The following is a 23326-nucleotide window of genomic DNA, read 5'->3' as shown; positions in this document are numbered from 1 at the left end:
TCCGAATTCCCATGGTGCGTATACATAGCCAAACATCGCCGTATACCGTCATTCAAATGCACTTCTCGGCGCCACTGTCACGAATGCCACTTAAGTAAACTATGAGCCTCCAGCGATTCTTCAGTCTCGGAACTTCCGAGTTCTTGAAATACGAACCCTATAGATGCATGTTACGAACTTCGGCACTCATGACCTCAAGGGGCTTGAAAACGAAATTCGCCCACGCAAGTCATTCCCATGCAGAAATAGCAATACAGAGATAAGCCCCATTTAGAGCCAGAACGGTGGATAAGCATGGTTCAAGTTCATGCATGTATACGATTTAGACCGGTTCGCGTACAGCTATACACTTGCGACTTTGCCACGCAAGTTTGTTGCGGTACGTAACACAGTGGCATATCATCATCATCAGCCTGACTACGTCCACTGCAGGACAAAGGCCTCTCCCATGTTCCGCCAGTAAACTTGGTCCTGTGCCTGCTGCTGCCAATTTATACCCGCAAACTTCTTAATCTCATCTGCCCACCTAATCTTCTGTCTCCCCATAACTCACTTGCCTTCTCTATAGGAATCCAGTTAGATAACCTTAAGGACCAGCGGTTATCCTGTCTGCGCACTATACATGCCCGGCCCATGTCCATTTCCTCTTCTTGATTTCAACTATGATGTCCTTAACCCCCGTTTGTTCCCTAATCCACTCTGCTCTCGTCTCTTAAGGTTACACCTAACATTTTTCTTTCCATTGCTCGCTGCGTCGTCCTTAATTTAACCTGAACCCTCTTTGTAAGTCTGCAGCTTTTTGCTCGGTGGCTAAGTACCGGCAAGGTACAGCTGTTATATACCTCCTTTTTGAGGGATAGTGGAAATCTACCTGTCATAATTTGAGAGTGCTTGCCAAATGTGCTCCACCCCATTCTTATTCTTCTAGTCACTTCAATCTCGTGGTTAGGCTCCGCAATTATTACCTGCCCTATAAGTAGACATAGTCTTCTACAACTTGAAGTGCACTATTACCTATCTCGAAGCGCTGCTCTTTTCCGAGGTCGTTGTACATTACTTTCGTTTTCTGCAGATTCATTTTAAGACCGACTTTTCTGCTCTGCTTGTCTAACTCCGTAATCATGATTTGCAATTCGTCCCCTGAGTTACTCAGAAATGCAATGTCATCGGCGAAGCGCAGGTTACTGCATGGGGTACTCTCCATTAACTCTTATCCCTATCTGTTCCCATTCTAGGCTTCTGAAAACCTCCATTAAGCACGCGGTAAATAGAATTGGGGAGATTGTGTCCCCCTTGCCTTACACCCTTCTTGATTGGTATTCTGTTGCTTTCTTTATGAAGCACTATGGTAGCAGTTGATCCCCTGTGGAATGCTTCTAGGATGTTCATATATACTTCATCGACGCCCCGATTCCGCAGTGTCTGCATGGCGGCTGATATTTTTACTGAATCAAGCGCCTTCTCGTATAGTATATGAAGGCTGCGTATAGTGGTTGGTTATATCCTGAGCATTTATATATCATGGCATTTATATCAATCTTTTCCAGCATTCCCCTGACAAGAACACATCGTGCGTCGTCAAAGTATATTCAAGCGCCATGATTTAGGCAACCGTTCTGTGTCAGTGACAAGACCGGAGATCTTCTCACTTGCCGCCCCAGTATCGCCGGCATCGGCCGCGAGGGTCACCAAGAAAACGAGACGTTCGCAGAACACGTGGAGGCGCTAAAGCGTCTTCCTTCTACGTACCTCCTCTCAAAAGCTCCATTGCGGTGCCTCCATTGTCCCCGCTGGAGCAGTCGCCAATATGCGTGACCCTCCCAACAGAGAAGGCCCGTGTGCTCAGATTTGGGCGCACGTTAAAGAACCCCAGGTGGTCAAAATTACCGGAGCCCTCCACTACGGCGTCTCTCATAATCATATGGTGGTTTTGGGACGTTAAACCCCACAAATCAATCAATCAATCCCAACAGAGAAGCACTGCGGGGCACAACAGCGTTTTCGTGCATAGTCTTTCGTCAAAATGGACGCATTGACAACTAATATACAATCTGAGGATGCACGCTTTCATATAAGTCACCTGCATGCGAACCGTTTCTAAAGAAAATCCAACCAGAAAGCGCTTGTCTTCGCTTGTTAAAGCTGCATGGAGCAGCGCCTTTCGCCAGAGGAGACGACAATCTGTGTTGCCGCACATGCAGCACGTTTTCCCCCTCGTTGTGCTTTTGCTGCTCCCGGTTCCAGAGACAGTGCTCATGAGTCCCCCCCCCCCCCCCCCCCCCGGAGGACAGGTGTCCCGTTAACCAATGCGTATAAACTGCTGACTGGCAACAATGAGGCGTGACAACCCCAAAAAACTTTTTTGGTGTTGGCGTGCCTTCAGGCAAAAGGTCGCCGACCGGGAAAGCATCATACTCGACCGCAGTTGCGTACTTTATTCCCGTAACTTGCTAAAACTCAATGTTATATATCTAGCCTTGTCGTTCAGCAGTGACACCTTGTGAGGGAGCACTGGTAAAACGTCAGTCACATGGACGTGCACTGCAGGCCCTTTCTTGACCAAAAACCAGTGCATAGTCGAAGGTCTTCGTCCCTCCCGATAGACCTCTTCAACGACTGAAGGGAGGAGCCCTATAGTGTGGCACCGTGGTATAAAGGGGAACGTCACTTCCTTGACAGTACCATCTATGCCGGGTCACGAATGTTTGCAGCAGCCCAGAGGTGAATCATGGCGGCGACCAGGAAGCCTTGGTTGAAAATGTGCATATAAAAGCAATCCTTTGTACATGAGGAAAAGCGTCTCCATTCCTGCAGTCTTTGTGTAAACAATACAATAGCAAAATCAGACAGGCCACTTGGGCGACAAGCTATATATGATGCCGCTTCAACCGTCTCCTTGTTTGCTGCTAATCTTATTCACATAACCAACTTGCCCTGTCGTTTTGAGTGCATGCAGGAGTCGTTTAATCTACTGCCCAAGAAAGACTTCATAATGGTGGAGATAGTGCTGGTGACGATGCTCCAAGTAGAGTGTGTATCTTGCTGCAGATGCCTGTTGATGGAGTCAACGCACAAACAATGCGGCGTTTGTGGTATATAGTTTCTAAATTACCCAGCGTCAATTTACTAAGAAACTTGTTACGCGTCAAACAGATATTTAATATGAGATGTCAACGACACCTTGACACCAGTGAGAGCATGACGCACACAGAACTGCAATAGCGTTGCTAAATAGGGAAATGCCTATGCCGTATGCCTGAGAGATATAATCCCCTAGATGCTTTAAGCCATTTGGCGGGAACTTAGAGTGCCAAATCCGACGGGGTTTCGACCCCGAAGCCACAAGGTCAAAAACGAGGTACACAAAAATCGGAAAAATATTAATGTGCCCGACAAGAATCGTACGCAGTTCGATAAAGGACCAAAAGGACGTCATAAATTCGGCAAGGCTGGCGAGCCTGGGCCGAAACCGGGGCGAACAGAGCGATCGAAAGGGATACCCCGGCAATGGGACGGGTTCGGCAGACCTCCCTCAGAAAGCGTCGTCCTGCGTCCAAACGGCTTGCAAACCAACAGCGACACGGGAAATCTACGTCGTCCTTCTGGTAGTTGACATCTGAAAACGTGCGTCAAGGCCTTCATTGTAACGTGTAACCCGGGGTGAGAACCCCTCAAAGCCGCTTCACGAAGCTCGCCTTGCAATGCGGAACCACCCCAAAAATCGCCGAAACGAGAGCGTAAGGTAAAAAATTATGCGAAAATTTCACCATCGAGGCGTTACAGTGTCCCTGGGGAAACGAGTACCAGCCCTGGAAATGAAATGGCAGTCCCAACAAAGGTCCCCGGGCTCCCAAGACCCGGCGAGGGGCCTCTTCCAGCCGTTAGGCCTAACGCTCCGTCGCACCCCCACGTGAAGATGGAGCGCAGCTCACGAGGTACGACACCGAAATCAAGTTCGCTATTCGGAGATAGTACGACTAACCGCCTAGCTGAAAGTGTTACTGTGACTACTAATGTGTACACTAAGCGCCCAACAGCCGATAATAGTGCCAGCTGCCACGGTTATACAAGAAAACTGGCGTTTTTTTGGAGGCACCCACACCCCCACAAGCAGCGCCGCGAAGTAGAAGGCCCGAGGAACGCGTACTCGAGTTGATCACGACAAAAATAAACGCGTCACGACCACAAAGCATGTATTTCCAGTAAGCTTGGACATTGAGCAATTCGATCCAACAATTGGATCGACACTCCAGGCATCGGTGCCGACGTCAGGGCCGTTGGAGCGGGAAGCTCCGACACCGCGATCGCAAAGGCAGAGCTGGCGGGTGACAGCCCGACAGTATACATCCCAGAATCGGGCCGTACTAGCAAAACCACGACTTCGGCGAGATAGCAGGCGTTTCCAGCGCACTCCGCGAGCCTCAGAGCAACCGCCAACGACCAGCGACGAGCGGCGACGATGGCAGCCGCGCGAGCCCCGCGAAAAACCGGGGAGCGCAGAGGAGCGCCGCACCTTTCCCGAGTCGCCATGTTGGCTCTCTCGGAGACGACCGGCCGCGCAGACGACGCTCCAGAAATCGCTCGCATCTCGAGAACGCGGCGTCGCAGCGACGTGCCACATGCAGCAGCGCAATCGGCAAAGTGTGCAGAATCTGCACTCACCGTCGGATCCGATGAGGAACGGCCGGAAGCGCTTCAAACGTGGGGTCAAATATCCGACAGCTCCGCCAGGAGATGCAACCGACGCCGCTCCGGAGGAAACTGGTGTGCGAGGCTGCGGCCGAACAGTTCTCCCCGCCGCGCGAACGAGAAGCACCGCCAACGAGCGCCGATTGGCCCGCTGGCGTCACGTGATGCCCTGCCCGGATGGCTTTTGTTCGGAGCGCGTCAGCAAATGGGAGCGCGCGGGAGAACCCCCTGCGCCACTTCGGCGGACGCTAATGGCATTTGCGCTCGGCCGCGTTCCTGCTTGCCCCGTCGGGCTAGCCGCGCTGGGTTGCAGGCCCGGCTTTGCTGGCTGGCCTCCACTGCGTCTGCTGATGCCGCTTGCAGGCCTGCTTGTCTGCGTCCTCCATGGAGAGGTTGCGCGCCCCTTCGCCGCCGCTCGAGTGTGCCGGTTCTCTCTTTTCTATGTTTTGTGCGTCGGGCTGTTTTCGTATCGCTCGCTCCCCCGCGTCGCGCGCTCTGTTATTTATTTCGGTGGCTGCATGGGAGTTCGCTCGAAGGTTGTTACCCGACGGCTTGACGGAGCGCACGCAATTAGTGCGCCACCGGCTGCGCTCTTGCGTTGAAAAGACAATACACCTGAGCTCGTCGTCGGGATGCTGCCCTTTGTGAGCGTCATTGTTGCGAGCGCGCTCGTGAAAGACGCCTTTGTTCTGTTTTTGTTCTCCTTTCGCTTTTTTTTCCTGTATGCTGTCCTTCCGAAGAAGGAGCCCGTTCTGTTGCCCCCCTACACACACACACATGCATATATATATTTTCTCATCCGTCAGCGTTGGCGAGGAAGTCGCTACTGCTTTCGCTCTGTATGTTCTCATGCAGTGCAGTTTTTTTGTGCGTGTGTGGGGCATTCTTAGTCACACGATGTCACACTGCGCATATTCCCACTGCGCATATTCCCGTATCGTGCCGCATGCGCGCATCTCGTGCCAACTGTTTACTCTGCACCCTAAGACACTCCCTTTTATTTAGGACATTTTATTTTTATTAAGACACTCCCTTTTATTTATTCCCTCAACCTATGCATCCACATTCGTATAACCTCACCACCCGTTGCTAGCAAACCATGGGTTGGGATCAGGTAACGGCCGGGAACTAAATGTCGTGACTCATATCTACACGGATTAATGTGTTATTTCGTACACTGCTGACAAAACTCTTGTTCGCCGTGATTCAAGAGAGATAGAATGCAGAGACGTCATCATAAGCCGTTCATAACATCTTGTGGGCTCGCCTACAAATCCCCGCACATCTTTTCCTCCGCGATAAAGAAGAGTTGCTGTAAATAGAAGCAACGTCACAATCGACTCTGATGCCGGTGTCGCACGATAAACCGCAGATCGCGACCGAGCAGGATTGAAGGAAGGAAAATAACTTTAGTTTGGTACTGTGGAACGCGACTGTGTCACGCACCTGGCTCAGTCCCATGTATAGTGTCACGATGAGTAACAAGTACTGGGGGATTTATTAAACCACAGGGTAGCTAGCACTAGGACGATGCGTCAGTCGTGGCTGGCTCTCGAGCAAAGAAGCACGCGATCTTCTTTTTTTCCTCCAGATTGAGAGCCGCTCTTGCTGTCAACACACTACGTGCTGGTGGCAATAGGGACCGGCAAGGCGAGCCTGCCGGCCACCTCAACAAATTGCTCATCGGTGATTGTCTTACATTTGCAGCTTGCGTAAGGAATACAATCGCGATCGTGAAATTCGATTTGGATAGCGAACGATCATGATCAACGAACGGTCATGATAAATGTAGCCGCGTTACACCTGTGTAAGGCTCATCGGATATATAAAGCGACAAAACGATGGCGTCTCTATTATCTGCAAGCGCGACGGAAATGGACACTCCATCAAAAGACGAAATGCAGCCGGCCACTCGACATTATATCAAATATGAGCACAGCGCGGAGAAAGGTTGTGCACGACAGAATGAAAACCGGGCAAACGCAGTGTTTGAGAACGTTTGGAAGTTCTCCCAGCAGGCGCTGCCTTCATCTGCATGGATGCCTCGGTGACAGGGTTGACCGTTTATGCAGTAGCCCGAAACACATGCAACCTGCAATATTTTTGCGAGTTGCCGAACACGCTCTACCAAACGGTGTGGGAACGTAACAACAATCTATATCCGGTCGCCTACAACGTATCAGTTGGAATACACAGCAGATAAGCCTATAATACCGAGGGTCAGCTATACAGCTTGTGAACATGCGCTATAGGCTATCGACTCAAACTCACGGCAACTTGAGCGGATGCAGGCGGCCGCCAACCTCCTGACCTGAGCAGCCTTGTCAATGAGGTAAAGTTCATGTGTCTATTTCTCTGGGGAGGGCAAGGCATGAGGCCGAATCAAAATGAATTGAAGTTGCTGGCGCACAGGTCACCGCCCTTTAATAAAGGAGATGCTCATTAGCATGGATCTATATATAGATCAGTCGCGTGAGCTTTTTAGCGTTCACGTGCTGGACGACAAAAAATTAGATGAAACCAGATAATAACACCAAAAATCTGTACAGGAGGATGAGGAGGAAGGATAGGGAGGGTGGTAACCATCTATGCAAGATTCACTGCACCCAAGGTCGCTGTGTAGGGGACGTTTTAGTGTGCATGCTCTGAGAATTGTGGGCATTCTATACCGTTGCTGATACGCGTGCCAAGAGGAACTACATGAATACCTTCCTTAAGTATATAGCTGACCCCTCCCCTCACCATTTTTTCTTCGAAGGCAAAAGCTCCTCCTGTAGATAAAATCTCCCCGGGACAGTGGGCCACCACGAAGCCTGCTCTCAAACTTCGGAAAGTTATTTGTTAGCGGCAAAAGAAAAGGCGGCGCAGCCTTCTGCAGCGCGCGTACAGAGAGAACATGTCTCGGCGAAGGTCGCACGGGAACGACAGAAAGCATCCGTGCGCGGCTAAACGACCGTTAATGCTGCATACGCCAGTCCAGCCAGTCGTAGCTCGTTTGTCACGGCAGTTTTGCCCGAGGTCCACCTCGGAACGTTGCCACAAGGGGAGGAAACGTAAACAAGCGTGTACCAAGAAGAGGTAAAAAACGGCGGCGGGTAATAGGCAGTAGTAACAATATGTCAGCACCGCCCCCGCTGGGGGGACAAAAGGCAATGTGTCCCTTCGCATTTCTAAGAGTTCTCGTTTCACGTGCACGTGCTCCTCAAAAAGGAGATAAAATATCTGACTTCATGTACGCGTTGCAGAGCGTCAGAGAATGGACTTTTGAAGGGGCGCCGCGCCCTCTCTCCGTGTAGAGAGAGATAGCAGGCGGCTACGGGAAGTTGTGCGCCCTTTCTCTCCATAGGAAGAATAGGCGCTGCGCCGTGCCCCCCAACCGGGATGCAGAAATTGGTCGCCACTACCAACATAAGAAGAAAACAAAGCGCTGTTGTGCTGCAACGGCTATATACGTGTGGTCAGGCTTTGAAAGGTATGTAAAGAGAAAACTTAATCTAACGAAACCTTATTTGACGAAGTTCCCGATCTAACGAAGAGATTTTGATTCAACATCAAGTACCAATAGAACTCGGTGTTATCAACCCGATTTTAGGAACTAAAGCATGTGCACTAAAAGTGATTTAGCGATGCTTTTCGAGAAATGTGTGAAACAGAGAAAAAAAAGTGGTGATTTCTTTCCAATCTTGTTCAAACAGATTTTTTCTTGAACCGCGCGCTCTAACGCTATCGCATTGAACGTCCGGAAATTGAACGCCCGGGAAACCACCCGCTGACAAGGCTGCGGCGCGCCCATGACATGGATCAATGGACTCTGCAGCCGGTGGCACTTTTACGCTGCCGAATGTAACGGTGGATGGTTTCGTGATGTCATAGCACTAATCATCTCTTTTCTCACTCAATTCGCTCGCACAATCCTTCAGTTGGTCGTCGTGTTCGAGCAGATCATTCACCCGTCACTGATTCACGTTTACCCGTCTTTCTGGCCTGCATCGGCCGGACATAGCGCCACCTAGAGGTCCAGTCGACATGGCAGGGTATACACATCAGGGCCGCCCTCGGGCCGACCTCGCGGACTTTCCAGATGCGGATGAGTATGAATTAGATTCAAGAACGATGGCCCAGTTCTATAGCTTTTCGTAGTCACAGCGTTACAATTTTAGATTTCGGAGAGCAGAAAAATTCCTTTATCAATTTTTATCAAGGCCTAACAATATGATTCAAGTGTCCTATGGAAACACTTCATAAAATCAGGTTTCACATGTATACACATGCGTACGTATGCATGTTTTGAGGATCTCTGCTCCATATATATACAACCAAATTTCTCGGCACCCACACATTAACGGTACGCTAGATATATAAAGAACCTCGGTTTACCGACGCACCAATGAGCGATGGCCGGTGTGGTTTTTCGGAATACGGGGAATACGGGGCCATGACTTTGCCATATAACTGCAAACGTTGCATGCTTTCACCGAAGAAGGAGACGACAAACAAAATATACGTGCCACATGTATATTAGTATGCCAAAACTTGGCCGTGACTGTTAAATATCGACCATTTAGCTCTTGCATAGCATATTTATGCCGGTGTCACACGATCATTTGCAATCGCGATCAAGCACGTACAATGTGCATAAAATTCCTTCTGCACTATTGGCTTCCGCAGTTAGTGCTAATAAGCCAATCGGGACCGACGAGTGTGATGCCGAACAGGCTTGATCGAGCGCGTGATCAAAAGTGCATGCAGCGCGTGACGCTCCCTCTGCAACTCTGACGAGAGCACGGCTCCGAGCCTCCCTGTCCTCCTCAACCGCCAATCGAGGACAGAGAAGGCTCGAAGAGCGTCCCAGTTCAGTGATGAGGTTTCTTAGTTTCTTACATAAGTTTCGGACTAAGCATCCGTGTGTGCTGTAGATTGACGTGAATTCAGTCCCATGACTATATATATGTACTTTGTGTAGAAATCATGGACGAGCTACAAGTGCACACATATACAGATAAGTGCACATGCCCGTACAGCCACACTCAGCATGAGTTGCAGCACTCTGGCTGGGGTTATTGTGACCCCAAGTTTGAACAATGACACCGACTTACGTTGAAGTGGTTCAAAAAGTACAGCTAATCCTCAGACTTCAATTCACTTTTTTTTTTGTAGGTGCGACTTTTTGCACTGTTGGCGCCATTTTGAGCACATAGAGCGTGATGCAACTCATATTGAGCGCGACTATACATACGTACAATATATATATGTGTGTGTGTGTGTGTGTGTGTGTGTGTGTGTGTGTGTGTGTGTGTGTGTGTGTGTGTGTGTGCACGGCGCTTTTGAGGCGTGCACCAAAGACAGTTTGTGACCTTATTATATTGAATTTCGATTCTGTTTTTCTTTTATCTTCACTCCTTCTTTCTCACAATACGTTTGTTTCACGCTACTTCAGTGACTTGAGCATGTGTTCAGTGTCCCCGAAAACTTTGCGAATAAGAAAGGGCTTCGTGGTGTACGTTCACAGTTCAAAATGTGATTTTTTATTTACTTATTCATTCATTCATTTATTTATTTATTTTCTTATTTATTGCAAATTTTGCGTCTCAGTAGAGTGTATTAAAAATTATACTTACTAAATAGGCATAAAACTAAGTCCGCGAGCATAAGTTTGCCAATAATAAAGAATAGGCCTATATACAACCAAACGCAGGATGTCATCCTTCACGATTTATTAACATATGGGATTATATAAACTGTTTATACGACGTACACTCGAGGTATAGAAGAATAGAATAGGATAGTAATTCGAGGTTATACAAACTGCTTCATAGTTTGCCTCGTATTCGCAAATCTTCGTCACCTTTTTATTCATTATAACGTCGCAATCATTTCACTTGCATGACTATGCATACACGTCATGACGTGTTAGTTTGCGGATTTAAACTCGCTTCAACACGTTTAATGGTATCCCATCTCATTGTTAAAATGCGATTATTATAAGCAGTCCCTGACCTATAGAGGCCCTTCTGTTTTTTAACTCTCCACGTTTCATAACGTTGTGCATGTTGAAAGATTATTATGTTCCATCTGAAGCCAAAAAAAAAACAAAAAAAGTGGGCTTGTGTAAACGTATGAAGTGCGTATACGGAATTAGGCAAGAACCATAAACGGTTCATCATATAGGTATACATCACCTTCTACAGAGCATCAATTTGTTTTCGGTGAAAAAATCCCGTACAAAAAAAAAAAAGCATTGCTCTTTACGATGGAGCTCCAAGATTGTCGACTCGAAGCCACAAGAAGGGGAACGCGTTCGTAGGCATGAGACATCGACCAACCCGCCCATTCGTATTTCCGAGAGCATCGACATCCTCCGAAAGCCATTCACGCTCGCAGCACTCATAAATCAACGGACGTGAGTGAGACAGCCGCATGCAGCGCGTGCTCTCACCGGCGACCAATGACAGTTGCCTACGAATTCTTCGCATGCAAACAACACGCACCAGGTGCATGGATGTCTCGCGACAAGCAGCCGGAAATAGTTTTCAGTGGGTATAATTCCGCCGCTTAAGCTTCTATGTACTCTCTTTTGTTTTGTGACGTGCCATGCGCAGGCAGTCATGATGACGCCATCGAAGGAAGCAAGGGAGCCTGCGTTCAAGGTAATATATTAGCCATTTTCTAGTGCTATAAAAAGGGGCGAGGGGGGGGGGGTGTTTCACGCTGTTATGTATACATAAAAATAATACAAGTGAAAAGGAGAAGGAGATGTGGAGTTCAGCGCTCAGAATATCTCGGTGGTGCTCTGACACCGAGACACCACCCATGAATAGAATTCTGTGAGGCAAACGTCGAGTGTTTCTATACATCCGCGACGAAGTATAATTATAGATACGTAGCGAAATGTACATGTAATTCACTTGCTTCGCACTATAGATAATGAAAGAACGGAAAGTCTTAGAACTGAAGAGAAAAAAGTGCGCTTTCGTATATGAAACCATAAGCGAAACGAAACTGTGAATTCGTCAGTCGCGAAATACAATTGATGTTCCACGCAGTTTCTCTTGCAATATTACACCAGAAAAGCATTTCATAGGAGAGTACATTTTATAAGAGGAGTTTATCTCTAAACCAGTGCTATTAGAAGTGCGGTCGCTCCTATATATAGGACATGTGCAACCTTTAATATAATAATAATTGTGTCAACCTGAAATTCCGATGTGATTATAAGGACACCTTAGTGGAGGGAGCTAGAAATTTCGACCACCTGTAATTCTTTAACGTGCCCCTATAAATCCAAACACACGGGCCTCATGCATTTACGGCTCCATCGAAAATGCGACCGCCGCAGCCTATATAGATTCGTTCCTGTCACGATGGCGTCAGCAGTCAAGCCTATAGAATGGCGGAAACTGAAAGCTTAAAGACGTGAAGCATGTGAGATACTGCGATGTATGCGTTCGCGCGCATACAGCGGCTCTCGTGAGTTTTATTTGCCCGACTCATGATTCCACGAAAAGTGGTGTTATATTCCAGAATACTTTTTGAAGAGACAAGTCTTTGTCTTTGAAGGGCCGCTGTTGGTACAGCGATGGATTGGGCTTAGTTCATGATTTTCCTGTTGATGACGAGACGAGAACACGTCTATAAAAACTATACACAGGACTCAGTCTCTGTCTGACCTTGTTTCACCACGGGCTGCGCAACACAAGATCATGCACCGGTGTTGGTCAGTGACAATACATTTATTTGTTTCAATTTGAATAGTCAGTCAATCTGGAAATACTATACTATTGTATAGCTGCAAATACTATATACCCGTTGCAGATGGCAGTATATATAGTGGTCAAAATTTGCCGTTTTCGCTCAGATCGGATAAAACTGGTAGCTTTGCCTACGGGTCTTTAAATAAAGTCTAAGTCTTAGGCATTTCCACAAGCCATAGAAGCGTAATTGCTGAGTACATCCGTCTGATAAGGTCTCCAACTAAGAACAAAGCAGAATATTAATATGCACACACCTCTCTCGACAGAGTATCGCGTAAGCAAACGAAAAGCACGAGCAAGACATCTCTGGTGCAACCTTCAAGCAACATTAGCACTTGCCTTCACTCAAGCTATATATAGCTTGGGTGAAGCTATATATAGCTTGGGTGAAGCTATATATAGCTTGGGGGAGAGCACTGGTGTATGTGTACATACACCAGTGCTCTCCCTTTCCCCCTCCGCCTCGATCGATGCAACTATGGTATGCACCCGCCAAGAGAAAATCCTCGCGGGGTGTGCAGCGACCATGCGTCTGCAACCTCAACGACCATGCATGTCTGCAAATGCAATGAAACCATTGCCAACGACATTCAAATCACGTCTGTTCTGTATGTATAGACAGCGCCACCGACATACTGATGCACTTGTTTAGCGGCGTCGCAGCGCGCGGGAGCCAGAAGCTCGCCGCGCTCCTCTGTAATCACGTGACAAGGCACACTTTATGCTGCATAGCTGCTTCCGAGCACAGCACGTCGGGAAGCCTATACCAAGTGAACATCAATTGCACGGAAATCACGGGAGCTCGCCTGTCACGAGAACCCACATATGTAGTTAAACTTTGAGGACGGTTTGATTGATTTGATTGATTGATTTGTGGGGTTTAACGTCCCAAAACCACCTTATGATTATGAGAGACGCCGTAGTGGAGGGCTCCGGAAATTTTGACCACCTGGGGTTTTTTAACGTGCACCCAAATCTGAGCACACGGGCCTCGACATTTCCGCCTCCATCGGAAATGCAGCCGCCGCAGCCGGGATTTGAACCCGCGACCTGCGGGTCAGCAGCCGAGCACCTTAGCCACTAGACCACCGCGGCGGGGCAACTTTGAGGACGGCAGGAAATTCAATAAGTTTACTGAACACTAAATATATTTCAACCAAAGCGAAGAAAGTTACTTATCGACTGCGCACGATCGATTGCAGTCGTCGCCAAAGGCTTCGATACCAATCAAGGTGTGACAAAACATGTTTTGCGGCAATCCGTGGCTGTTCGTGGGGACAACATATTGTCGATGCGTTTTATAACAGGCTGGGAATCTGAATTAGAGACTGCCTGTTGAACCAGCGGAAATACTTTGATTTCGCTTGCTATATATGTGGTCTCTAAAGGTCCGACGCTGACTGCACATAAACGTTTAGGAATGAAATTATGTGCTTCTGGTATACCAAACACACTTCTGAAAAGTACGCTTCTGTACACCCGAATTTCCTGCGCGTGCACTTGCATCGGGCGGTTATGTGAAGAATAAAGTGAAATCAGCGTGATACACTGAACGCACATATATATAAGAAGGGTGTCTCAAGAAATATGTCCAGTATTATTGAAAAAAATTACAGAGAGGAGGTTTTTGCGTGTTGCCTGCAGCGGTGTTTCCTTTACTGGGGCGGAACGCATCTTCAGATGCGTAGGAACATTATTTACGGCAGCAAATATAGAATTGAACAAAATTAATTCTTTACACAGTGGATACGAGCAGTCAGTCAAATGGGCGATTCCAACTTCTTCCCGCGAATAGCCCATTGCAACTTTGAAATTTCTGAAAGCTGGCCATTGATATTCAACGCGGAGCGATGAAGTCTGGCTAATTTGGCAGGAGAAACCGAAACCGACGCACCAAATAACGCATCTACAGCATTCACTCCGAAAACGTCCTTTCCCTTTGCCGTTATCAACTCTTCCTTTGCCGTTTCCCTTGCCGTTATCAACTCTTCGTTTCATGGCTTCGTTTTATCGCATGGCCACTTATCTTGCTCCAATGCGATAAATAGATAGATATGCGGGGTCTAACGTCCCAAAACCACCATATGATTAAGAGAGACGCCGTAGTAGAGGGCTCCGGAAATTTCGACCACCTGGGGTTCTTTAACGTGCACCCAAATCTGAGCACACGGGCCTACAACATTCCCCCAATGCGAGGGAAACAGTGTCGTGTATATTGAGAGCGTTTTCGAAATGAATGGTAGAGGCACTTTTTGATGCGTCGGTTTCGGTTTCGTCAGTGAAATAAGCCCGATTTTATCAATCCGTGGTAATAACCAGTGACCGCGTTTCAGAAATTTCGAATGCTATGGACCATTCGCAGGAAGAACGTAAGTTCGCCCGTTTGACTCAACCGCTCATTTACACTGGTTAAAAAGCTTGATTGCGACAATTTCTATAACTACTTCCACAACTAATGTTTTAAGCATCCAAAGATAACTTCTGCCACGCTAAAGGTGATCCCGCAGGTATACCTCACAGATATCTCCTTTCTGTAATTTTTTAACAATAGTGTACACATTTGTAAAAAAAGACACTCCGAGGTGTATAATCATCAGCCAAAGGGTGCCGATTTATAAATACATCTTTGCGTTTCTTTCTGCACGCAATCGTATCACTCTCTCCCGCGGCAAAGCCCTTGTCTTTGTGCATACGTGCCGGCCTTTGCACGCGTATAGGCGCACAGCTGCTGGCGCACAAAGCGGGCGCCGCACCCAGTTTCTCGATATGCGGCGCACATGTGACGGCAATGAGTGATGACGACCGAGGGTATATTGGAAAGGTCGCGCAGATGAATCGGCTGCGGGGCCGCCGAGACGTGATATGTGCGAACACGCATACACGCCTGCGGCGTCACCTTGGCAGATTATTTAATAATAATAATAATAATAATAATAATAATAATAATAATAATAATAATAATAATAATAATAATAATAATAATAATAATAATAATAATAATAATAATAATAATAATAATAATAATAATAATAATAATGATAATAATAATAATAATAATAATAATAATAATATAAAAATAATAATAATATCTGGGCTTTTCTAAAAAACACGCTGTGATTATGAGAGACGCCGCGTATAGTGGAGGGTTGCAGAAATTTTCACCATTGGTGTTCTTTAATGTGCGCTGACATATCGCACACTACACGGGCCTATATCATTCTGCTTTTCCCGAAATACCACTGCAGCCGCGATCGACCCCTTGACCTCCGGGTCAGCAGCCAAGTGCCTTATAGCCACATGGTCCACCATGGCCAACAGATTGTTACAAAAAAGGAGGCGGGAAGTGGTTTGCTGGTTGTTGTTACCGTTATTATTAAGGTGCGAGCTCTATCTCTCTATATCTATATCCTCTTTCCGACCCTTTTCCCCACCCCTGTACAGGTATGGCAAACCAGTTCTTCTAGGTTAACCTCCCCGTCTCTTCCTTTTATTCATTTTTCTCTCTCTCCCTCTCTCTCCCAAGCCTTGGCCTACAGTACAGTTGATATGTATATTTTTTTTCAACTGTGACTGCAGCGCATGCGAAGACAACAGACAGACAGGGCGAGGAAGACGCTCGAGCGCTGACTTCCAACGAAATTTCTATTGTGAAGAACAAGCATATTTCACAAAGACAGTACAATCAATAGCACGCAATTCCAAAATGTTGGCTTCGTGTTTTGAAAACGGGTGCTTGTTATCATACCGTCTTTATCATATATGCTGGTTAGTTGCAATAAAATTCTAGCGGAATCTTAGTTAGCTAGTAATATTAAGCAAAGTATAATTATATTGTGATAATGAAAGAGAACTCAGTGAATACTCAGTTAATTAGTAACAATTAAGTTGGTTACAGGTAATTAATGAAGAACGGATGCCAACCTCCATGTAGTGCACGGTAAAATGTCCACTGGATGGCTTCCACCTAATTTACAGTCGTCTTAGGCTAACAAATTACTGCCCAAATGAGCGTTTTTATTATTGATAATATTTGATGTAACAGTCACAATAGTACATGCTATAGTGGACTACAAGTTCTTATACATTATACAGAATTGTTTGCCTGGGAGAACCATGGTGATGTCATCACTTTATATACAAAAACCACAGCTGTATGAATACCAACGAATTAGCAATTTTCACGGACTTAATATGTCAACTAAAACCTTTCAAGGACGTGAAAAGCTAAATCCACATATATATACACAACCACCAGTGGCTATATGAATGTGCCAGCTTATAACCCATCAACACAGCCACCATTATCTAAATACATTATTTCGCAATAATATACAGATTCATAGTTGTGCACACTATAGAGATTTTCGCATGTCAGCCTTTTCTTCTCCTATTTTTTCGCGTGCTTGGCAATGTATGAGTAGTTCCTGGGTCAAGACGGATTATCTTTGTTGCAAGTTTGAAAGAGAAGAAGTGGGCGTCACATATATAGTTGACGTCAACTATATATACGTATAGTCCAGCCCGCTTAAAGCTACATATTTATCAGGTTTCTTTCATCTGCTCATGATGAAATTCAGAACCGTGTATGATTGCACTTGCATACGTGAAGCGCAACGAATGTATACCTGAAGGGAACCGAGAATAAAGCGGAACGTTGAAAATAGAATGCTCTTAGAAGCTCATAGTGCCGCCCTATATTCCCGGTATTGTGTATTTCTATTGCCCTCTCCGCCGAAATATTATATGCCTTCCAGAGAAAACACGCTTTTTGTTTGAAAAGACGACAGGGATTTTCCCGTTTGTTGTGACCGGAGGGTTTCCCCTCTATTGGCCGGGTCATATATGACACCCGAGAGATTAGATGTATAGTATACGTTGGTATGAGTCGCATCTCGGAACAGAATTACAGTCGAAATATAGGCGGAAAATCAAGAATCAGATATACCGTCTTTTCAGATGCGCAGTCGATTGGCGCTGTTCAGCTTTTTTTTTTTCACGTGCGTGTGTTGCTAACATTAAAATATATGTATTTTTACTGATAGCAGTACTGAAATCATGGCTAATAACGTGATGCCTGGGCTTTTAGACGCCAAAACGACGATAAGATAACGATGCAAGGCACAGGGGTGCGCTCCGGCAATTTAAATCATTTGGTGTTCTTAACATGCACTCGGGCATCTACCATTGCATCCACAGAAATTCATGATACCGGCGCAGCCGGAATCAAACCCGCGACCTTTGGGTCAACAGCCGAGAACTGTCCCATCACGTCCATCGGACAGCGAGAGGACGACCACAACGACCCGCAGGGCCTGGCGTGAGTTCATATATACTGGACGTTGCTGCATGCATACGCCGCTCTAAATATACCCGCATACAGACGTTCCACGTAGATGCCCCATTTTATATTACTTAACATCAGTGTTGCCATATGCTACCATGCTAACAAGCAACAAATGACATCACAAAAGAAGCCTCCAAAAAGCGGTGCAACTTTCGCAAGGAAGTCCAAAAGAAGCAGATATTTAATCAATTGTTCATTCTTGAAAATAGATTTACTTAGAACAAAAATGGCACTAAAACACACAGGGGAGTTGAAAAATTGTCACGGTACTTATTTCGGACAGCGAGATATATGCGAACTATATATGAACGAAATGACGTATTTACTTAACCTTGTCTCCATGGGCTCTATTCGGTTGAATGTATATACGTTTTTCAGTGCATGATCAACTTCACTTGTTGATTCCCGCAACGTATATTTGGCTTAAACAAAGTCATCGATAAACTCGCTTTATGTGAACGTGACTTATTTATTCATATCTCCAGGGAAGATGCAAATAAGCCCGAAAAACGCGACAAAACTGCTAAATTCTAGAATCGACTCGGCCGAAAAAGAAGCCCAAAGCTGCCAAGTATATAAGCGAAACTGGCAACTCTACACATCTGGTGGCTCGGTGAACGTGCAGGCTAAATATGAGGCGGTCAAATCAAGGGCTTGAATACGCATGCTCTTGATTAAGACATACGATGATATAATAACTGAGTCAAACTAATATTGATAACTTGCACGGGACGCCATGGAAGTGCAACATGTTTGTCTCAGATGACGTAAAGCCAATAGACTAACGCATGCAGTGATTAACCTACTTCGTTGTGATAACGACGTCGCTGGCACCATATTGGGCCTCTCTGCGTGAATAACGATGAAGAATGGGATGCACTGAGTGTGACATCACGAAGCTCGCGTCCCATTGTGTTGGTGCTATATATAGAACGTGGCTGCTTTATATAGTGAGGTCAGTGGATCTATGTGCAGTTTAAAGCACTTTCGAAACAAAGGCAAGGTCAAGTATTTATGCTCAGGCCTTCTCAGCGAGAAACCTTTGTATCTAAATCAGCTTGAATAACAATGCCTTGTATTTTATTAAGCTGTTCTCACCACAGAAGTGCAGACGCCCGCAGGCGAATGCATACATTCTCCGTTTGCGGAGAGACAAAACTATGCAAAGTCAATCTTTGTTTATGCACGCTTCTCCCTTTTGTTAAAGAAAAGAAAAAGAAACAAGAATATCAACTCGTCACAAATGGTTATGCGAACTACGAATTGAAATATGACAGCAAGGCAAGCGCGTTTCTTAAACGTCGCTCGAGAAGAAAATAATGAAAGCAAGATCAATGCGACAAAAGAATATGTCTATTGTTGTAAAAATAAAATGCTATTTTAGGTATAGGAAACGTTACCTTCTCTCAATTTGAAAATTCAGACTAATGGCTTTTTGATTTTTTTTACTTTATATAGCTTGAACAGTAATCGAGATCGATTATGCCGGATTTTTGTTTTCGTTTTGGTGTCTTCCGATCTGACTTTCGAGCCAGATCAGTGAAAGACGTATCTTGTTGTAACTACATAGGTAGCTAATTCATCAACAGTATACTCTTTGTTCTATATACTTAATCAACGCATGTGCTTTCGCACTACCTTTCGTTGTTTCTGTAATTCCTTCTGAATGTATGCAAGGGTGGTAAGATGTTCCCGCAGGCCACCATCTCCACCTCCTTCCAACGACGCTGCACCGCGCTACCTTAAGGGTTGCAGAAACTATAAGCGTCTTGCCACCCCCCCCCCCTTCCCCCTGAAAACCATCACCACAACATGTGAATTACTCGCTATATACAGAGACCACGTACACACGAAGGGAATGCCGCCCTGTCGTACAGCTTTGCCTCCAAAGGGGATTTTTGAACTTACCGCGTGCTCTGACGTATGTAGCGCCTTCCCCATGCGCTTTCAGGTGACCTCCTCCGAGAGGACCTGACTATACATGCAGTGGTCTGGCCACGTCGTGGAACCGTATCTCGACCGCGCCGACTACGTTTCGACGGGGACAAAATACTAGAGGACCATGCATTATAGATTTAGGTGCACGTTAAAAAAAATCCAGACGGTTAAAAATTTCCAAAGTATACGCCATCCTTCATTATCATGGTTTCGGGACATGAAACCCCAGCAATTATTATCATCTCACTGAAGTGTGTGGAAGTGGTCGTTGTTAGAAAAAAAAATTTCTTCAAATTTTCCTCACCTCCCCACATGACTAAACAGAGGAGTTTGTGACGTCACGATCTCCAAGTGAAAAGCACCCCTCTCAATTCGGTATAGAGAATGCGGCCGTTCTCGCCGATTCCGCGCGACGCCTGCGAAGTGAGTGGCTCCACCACCACCTCGGCCCCTCCGTTATCCGGCCTTGTCACTCGCGGTGTCCGTCGGCGACAGCTCAGGTGACAGTCGCCCAGCCGCCGCCGCCCGAGTCAGATAACGGTGACGCCTGCGTCGACATCGCGCTCTTTTGCTGTGTGTGTTGAAGGGGGGGGGGGGGGGTTGCTGTGACTCCAGCCGCAATGCGCCGATTGCGAAAGTGGTGGTGGTAGTGGTTACAATGAAGAGGAAAAAGGCACCTAATTTCTGTCTGCCTTCAGGCGACACGGCGCAGTGCCTTATAGGGGTGGGGTGAAGGAGGGATAAAAAGGATAGAAGGAAAGTAGAAGCAGAAGAAGACAGCCAACGAGAGGAAAAAGAAGGAGATAGGAAAGTGGGGATCCGGTCGAAGCAGTCCAAGGGCGGGGTGCCACAATGCGAGAGCTACACGGCGTCAGGAGACCGCGGAGGGCGAACCAGTCGGCGGGAGCTACGCTGAAGTCGGAGATCGCGAGGGCACAACCGTCCAGCTTGAAATCCTGCGAGCGAATCCCTTGCGAAAGTCTGCGTGTGTGCGTGCGCGTCGCGGGGACGTGTTTATATGGGAGAGCGTTTGCACAGATAGTCGGGGAGCCATTTAACGGAAGCGCCCCGCGTCTATTCCGATGAACAACGGTCGGGAAGCCCTTTCCGTTTATAGTTGTCTGCTTGTTCGTCTTTTATTTGATTCCTGCCGGCGTCAACAGAACGGGCGCACGCCGGAGGCATTGTTTTTGTTGCGAAGCCGCGTATACGTATGCAATGAGGAAGGCGTCGCGGATGCCACTCTGTACGGAATGACGTCATGCTGTTATTGAACTCATATATGTATACTTTAATTAGTAAAAGCCATTCATTTGCGCTGATAAGGTCTGTCACTTATCAGACAGAGTGACTCGTGTTATAGGACAGACAGGCAGATAGATAGATAGATAGATGATAGATAGATAGATAGATTTATAGATAGATAGATTTATAGATAGATAGATAAATAGATAGATAGATAGATAGATAGATAGATAGATAGATAGATAGATAGATAGATAGATAGATAGATAGATAGATAGATAGATAGATAGATAGATAGATAGATAGATAGATAGATAGATAGATAGATAGATAGATAGATAGATAGATAGATAGATAGATAGATAGATAGATAGATAGATAGATAGATAGATAGATAGATAGATCGTATGCTGTGAGTATACGCTGCATGTCGAGCGTCCGTATATAATACACAGAAGAAACTTGTTCGCAGTTCAGCGTATTTCTGCCGTCTCTCACTTTACGCCTCTCGGTGGCGCGGCATTGCTCTGCTGACGTTATAGATAACGTCGCTAAAAAGAAGAGGAAACGTTCGGTAAGGCAACCAATGTAAATGAAACATTGCTGCTTGCATCCAGCACTGATGCCCTTCTAGTTCAATTTTATTCAGTTCAGAACTGCTGGGAGGCATAGGACCAGCTGGCGCTTTGGCAAAATAATGAACTATCACTGCGAAACTTCGCAGCTGTCGGAAAGCGACCGATAGCATTCCATTTGGAGAAACTGGATCCGACATTTGCACCGAGACATGCGCGTCTGACATATAGAGCGCACGAAGCCGTGTCGTTCACACACGCCTTTCAACCGCAGAGGCAAAACTTGCGAACAATAGCTTTGCAATATCACAATATACGCGCATATTCACGACACGAATAATTAGTAAGTTATACCGGCGGTTGACGTCCCGAAACGACGATATAATTACGAGGAACACCGAAGAGGAAAGCTCCGGATATTTTCGACCCGCCAGGGTTCATCGTGCTGCAGAGCTGTCAGCTTTCATCGAAGTGCGACTCCGAGGCAGGGACCAAACGTGCGACTTTCGGGGCAGTAACCGAGCACCATGACCAGCGCGGCGCCACTCCTGATGAGACGAGAGCCTGTATAGCGCTTATAGAACATCGCTAAGGACTCGGAGCTGCGATGAGAAGGTTTCTTAACATATTTGTTTACTTGTTTGCTCACCAAACGTCAGTCCCGACACGGTGGTCTATACTGTATAGTGGCTAAGGCCCTCGGCTGCCGACCCACAGGTTGAATCCCGACCGTGGAGGCCGTATTTTGGATGGCCCTTAGGCGAAGGCAGGAAGGAAAATAGGAGGAAAAGAACGGCAGGGAGGTTAACCAGCATATATATCCAGCTGGTTTGCTACCCTGCGCATGGGTGGGGGACGGAGGAGATGAAAGATAGAGAGGAGAGAGGAAAGAAAGATAAACACAGCACATTCGGCAGCACACGCGCGCACACTCAATCATAGTCCAGTCTTGTCTTTCGTGGTGAGTGACATCGTTGTTACAGCCGCTTGTCCAAGTCCGTGTCGCGTAGGAGGCGAAAATGTTTGAGGCTCGTGTGATTATATTTAGGTGCAAGGTAAAGAACCCCAGGTGGTCGAAATTTCCGGAACACTCCACTACGGCGTCTCTCATAATCATATGGTGGTTTTGGTTCGTTAAACTCTAACAATTATTATTACCAAACGTCGACTGTCACCGCCACTACATGATCATGTCGTCACGGCCATCGGTGCGCGACCGCACAGACGCCGGTCGCCCTCACAGTTCCCCCAAATTGCTGCTGCTGTCGCCGCCGATGGGTGAACCGCCGCTGAACTTACAATCTCGAAGAGAGTAAGAGAGAAGCTTATACAATCTTGGATAGAGAGAGAAAAAAACCCATGTTCAAAGTATGTGAAATAAACGCTGCATCACAAGAGTCGCGTCGTCATAATGGTATCTTGGTGCTCTTCTCTTTTATAAAATATTTTCGTTTAGTGTCCCTTAGCGGGAGCCCACCAAAATAAGCAAAGACAGATTATTTCGACCTGTATAAACGCTTCATTGAGCACAATTTACATTTAAAAAATTCCAATATTGTATGTATACACACACCACTTGGCTCTCAAAGTTGGTCACATTTTAAACACTATGTAGAAGGACGGCACGTACAATCAAGGCTGTTGGACCCTGAGAAAAATATCTTACGCTATTTATTCGTAATTCCGGTCAGTGGTGACGTTTAGATTATAAGCGGGCTGACCAACGCAAATGGAACTTAGGAAATGAAAATTTTTACGAATTTGGCCCCTGATACACGATGAAC

General features: G+C 46.4%; 1 protein-coding gene across 1 annotated transcript in view; it reads right to left on the bottom strand.

Annotated features, from left to right (window-relative positions):
• The window catches only part of LOC119159624 (uncharacterized), a 91927-nt gene extending 87103 nt beyond the window's left edge, over positions 1–4824 (bottom strand). The window contains exon 1 of the mRNA XM_037412438.2: positions 4663–4824. The gene's annotated coding sequence lies outside the window, so the exon portion shown is untranslated. The remainder of the gene's footprint in view (positions 1–4662) is intronic.
• Between the last annotated feature and the right edge of the window lie 18502 nt (positions 4825–23326).

Source organism: Rhipicephalus microplus, chromosome 1 (genome assembly GCF_043290135.1).
Source record: "Rhipicephalus microplus isolate Deutch F79 chromosome 1, USDA_Rmic, whole genome shotgun sequence".
In the NCBI taxonomy this organism is placed as follows: Eukaryota; Metazoa; Arthropoda; class Arachnida; order Ixodida; family Ixodidae; genus Rhipicephalus; species Rhipicephalus microplus.
The sequence above is the reverse complement of the archived record's forward strand: the minus strand, read 5'-3'. Positions and strand labels throughout refer to the sequence as shown.